This window comes from Chlorocebus sabaeus, chromosome 1 (genome assembly GCF_047675955.1).
Source record: "Chlorocebus sabaeus isolate Y175 chromosome 1, mChlSab1.0.hap1, whole genome shotgun sequence".
Taxonomy (NCBI): domain Eukaryota; kingdom Metazoa; phylum Chordata; class Mammalia; order Primates; family Cercopithecidae; genus Chlorocebus; species Chlorocebus sabaeus.
The window spans coordinates 38024537-38029080 of NC_132904.1; the positions used below are offsets into that span (position 1 = coordinate 38024537).

Genomic DNA, 4544 nt, shown 5'->3' on the forward strand with positions numbered 1-4544 from the left:
TCTAGAACTAGAAATACCATTTGACCCAGCCATCCCATTACTGGGTATATACCCAAAGGATTATAAATCATACTGCTATAAAGACACATGCACACATATAATTATTGTGGCACTATTCACAATAGCAAAGACTTGGAATCAACCGAAATGTCCATCAAGGACAGACTGGATTAAGAAAATGTGGCACATACACACCATGGAATACTATGCAGCCATAAAAAAGGATGAGTTCGTGTCCTTTGTAGGGACACGGATGCAGCAGGAAACCATCATTCTCAGCAAACTATCGCAAGAACAAAAAACCAAACACTGCATGTTCTCACTCATAGGTGGGAATTGAACAATGAGATCACTTGGACACAGGAAGGGGAACATCACACATCGGGGCCTATTGTGGGGAGTCGGGAGGGGGAGGAATAGCATTAGGAGATACACCTAATGTAAATGACGAGTTAATGGGTGCAGCACACCAACATGGCACATGTATACATATGTAACAAACCTGCATGTTGTGCACATGTACCCTAGAACTTAAAGTATATTTAAAAAAAAAAAAAGAAAAAGAAAAGAAAAACAAGCAGAGAAACAAAAATTGATACAGAAAAAAAAGTCAGGTTTATGCACTAACTTATCCATAATTAGTTTAATTATGAATGGTCTATCAAGAGACAGATAATAGAAGAGTGTATTTAAAAGTATGACCCTTTCGTATATGTTTCTTGTATGCTGTGTACAAGAAACTCACGTGAAATTTACCAATCTAGGGCAGGCCAGATTAAAATGATGAAACAAGTTATATTACACAAACATTAATGCAAGGAAAGCAAGAGTGCTTGTATGTATATCAGATAAAGCAAAGAAAATTACCAGAAACAGAGAGATTATCTAATGATCAAAGGTTTAATCCGTGAAGAAGACAGCAATTTTAAGTGTATTCACCAAACAACAGAGCTTCAAAATATGTGATGTGAAAATTGCCAGAACTAAGGCGGGTCGGGCTCGGAGCTGCGCTGCCTCAGGATGTAAAGTGTAACAAGGTGGCCGGGGCGGGGGGGAATGGGGGGCCGCAGCATGGGTCTGTGAGGCCTATGGGGTGCCCGCGTTCCCCAGCGGCCCCCACAGCCGGCTCCGCAGTGGTCCACTCAGGTTGGTTGCCGCCTGCGGATTCGGATTCCAGACCCAAGGCTGCCTGTTCTCCACCGTTTGTTGTGGCCGGTGTTACTGCGGTGATCCCAGAGCAGTTTGACGCTATGGAGGAGCCCGGCGCTACCCCTAAGCCCTATGTGGGATTGGTCCTGGAGGAGCTACACAGGGTTGTGGCAGCACTATCTGAAAGTAGGAGACCAGATTCGAATCCTTATGATTTTCCATGGGAATTGGTGGTATGTGCAGCTGTTGTTGGATTTTTTGCCGTTCTCCTTTTTCTGTGGAGAAGTTTTAGATCGGTTAGGAGTCGGCTTTATGTGGGAAGAGAAAAAATACTTGCTGCAACGCTTTCTGGACTAATTGAAGAAAAATGTAAACTACTTGAAAAATTTAGCCTTATTCAAAAAGAATACGAAGACTATGAAGTAGAGTCATCTTTAGAGGATGTCAGCTTTGAGAAGGCGGCAGCAGAAGCACGAAGTTTGGAGGCAACCTGTGAAAAGCTGAACAGGTTCAATTCTCAACTTGAGGATGAAATCCTCTGTCTAGAAAAAGAGTTCAAAGAAGAGAAATCTAAACATTCTCAACACGATGAATTGATGGCGGATATTTCAAAAACGATACAGTCTGCACAAGATGAGTCAAAATCTCTCAAATCACAAATAGCTGAAGCCAAAATCATTTTGAAGATTTTTCAAATGAATGAAGAACGATGGGAGAGAGCAATAAAAGATGCTTTGAGTGAAAACTCTCAACTTCAGGAAAGCCAGAAGCAGCTTTTGCAAGAAGCTGAAGTATGGAAGGAACAAGTGAGTGAGCTTAATAAACAGAAAGTAACATTTGAACACTCCAAAGTACACGCAGAACAAGTTCTAAATGATAAAGAAAATCACATCAGGACTCTGACTGGATGTTTGCTGAAGATGAAAGATTGGGCTGCTGTGCTTGGAGAGGACGTAACGGATGATGATAACTTGGAATTAGAAGTGAACAGTGAACCGGAAAATGGTGCTTACTCAGATGATCCTCCAAAAGGAGCTTTGAAGAAACTGATTCATGCTGCTAAGTTAAATGTTTCTTTACAAACCTTAGAAGGAGAAAGAAACCACATTATTATTCAGTTATCTGAAGTTGACAAAACAAAGGACGAGCTTACAGAGCATATTAAAAATCTTCAGACTCAACAAGCATCTTTGCAGTCAGAAAACATGTGTTTTGAAAGTGAGAATCAGAAACTTCAACGGAAACTTAAAATAATGACTGAATTATATCAAGAAAATGAAATGAAACTCCACAGGAAATTGACAGTAGAGGAAAATTACCAGATACAGGAAGAAGAGAAACTTTCTAAAGTGGAAAAAAAGATCAGCCATACCACTGAAGGGCTGGAGACCTACAGAAAGCTAGCCAAAGATCGTGAAGAAGAATTGGAGAGAACTATTAATTTTTATCAAAGGCAGGTTATTTCCTATGAGAGAAAAGGACATGATAATTGGTTGGCAGCTCGGACTGCTGAAAGAAACCTCACCGATTTAAGGAAAGAAAATGCTCACAACAGACAAAAATTAACTGAAACAGGGTTTAAATTTGCACTTTTAGAAAAAGATCGTTCTGCACCTGATGTTTCAAATACAGCATTTGACAGAGAGCATTCCCTATATGGTCCCTCACCATTGGGTCGGCCTTCATCTGAAACGAGAGCTTTACTCTCTCCTCAAACTTTGTTGGAGGGTCCACTCAGACTCTCACCTGTGCTTCCTGGAAGAGGAGGAAGAGGCCCAAGAGGCCCAGGGAATCCTCTGGACCATCAGATTACCAATGAAAGAGGAGAACCAAGCTGTGATACGTTAACCGATCCTCACAGGGCTCCTTCTGATACTGGGCCCCTGTCATCTCCGTGGGATCAGGAACGAAGGATGATGTTTCCTCCACCAGGACAATCATATCCTGATTCAGGTCTTCCTCCACAAAGGGAAGACAGATTTTATTCTAATTCTGATAGACTGTCTGGGCCAGCAGAACTCAGAAGTTTTAATATGCCTTCTTTGAATAAAATGGATGGGTCAATGCCTTCAGAAATGGAATCCAGTAGAAATGATGCCAAAGATGATCTTGGTGATTTAAATGTGCCTGATTCATCTCTCCCTGCTGAAAATGAAGCAACTGGCACCAGCTTTGTGCCTCCACCTCTAGCTCCAATTAGAGGTCCATTGTTTCCAGTGAATACAAGGGGCCCGTTCATGAGAAGAGGACCTCCTTTCCCCCCACCTCCTCCAGGAACCATGTTTAGAGCTTCTCGAAGTTACTATCCACCAACGGATTTCCCAGGTCCACCACATGCTCCATTTGCAATGAGAAACATCTGTCCATCGAGGGGTTTTCCTCCTTACCTTCACCCAAGACCTGGATTTGTACCCCACCCTCACATTCTGAAGGTAGAAGGGCGTTCCCTTCAGGGTTGATTCTGCCTTCAAAGGAGCCTGCTATTGAACATCCAGAACCACAGCAAGAAACCTGACAATATTTTTGCTCTATTCAAAAGTAATTTAGACTGATCTCATTTTCACTTTAAGTAACTGCTGTTACTTAAGTGATTACACTTTTCTCAAATTGAAGTTTAATGGAATTATAGTTCTTAGTATAGCATTTTGTAAATAAAGATTATTTAAACCAAAAGAAATTTAAGTGTGCTGAAGATAACTGCAACTCCAAACCTAACGCTGTGTAGTTCTATGTTTTGCCATCTCGAAGCAAAGTGGAACCAGAAATGAGAGGTAATGGTTTTCGAATCAATTGTCCTCTTTTTCATTGTCTGGTGAATCTGCTGATATATAGGCACTAAGAAAATTGGCAGGCTAAATTTATCCCTTATGTGTACATTTGGTAAATGTGAAGCCAGTGTAGAAAGTATTCCAACTTTACTTTTGGAAATTACAACACTTTGGAATTTTCTAAATGTATAAATTCTAAACTTGTAGCCCAACTGCCAATGTTATAATATTTATTCCTGGGCTACAAAAAACAAAACAAAACAAAACAAAACAAAACCCAAAAAATCACACATACAAAAACACAAAAAAACCTAGCTTGTAAGAAATGGAAGCTCATCATTCACTAAGGAAAACCCATTCTATTTTGTTTTCTGTGTTTAAAAAGCAATACATTTATTTTAGTATAACTACAAAAAATTATTTTTCTAAGAGCAAAAAAGTTAGAATATTTTCCTTAATTTTCAATGTGGCAACTACACTAAAAAGGTATAAAAAGGGAAGGGACTGTAGTAATTCTGGAAATATATTTACTTTAGGTTCTCAAAAATACCCTCAAACTTTACCATGACTTTTTAAATATTTTAAAATACCAGCTTTCAAGGTCCTGTCTAGCACTAACATTGTTTT

General features: G+C 39.8%; 1 pseudogene; it reads left to right on the top strand.

Annotated features, from left to right (window-relative positions):
- Positions 1 to 1244: 1244 nt before the first annotated feature.
- LOC119624260 (cTAGE family member 8-like) lies at positions 1245 to 3736 on the top strand (annotated as a pseudogene).
- Positions 3737 to 4544: the final 808 nt, after the last annotated feature.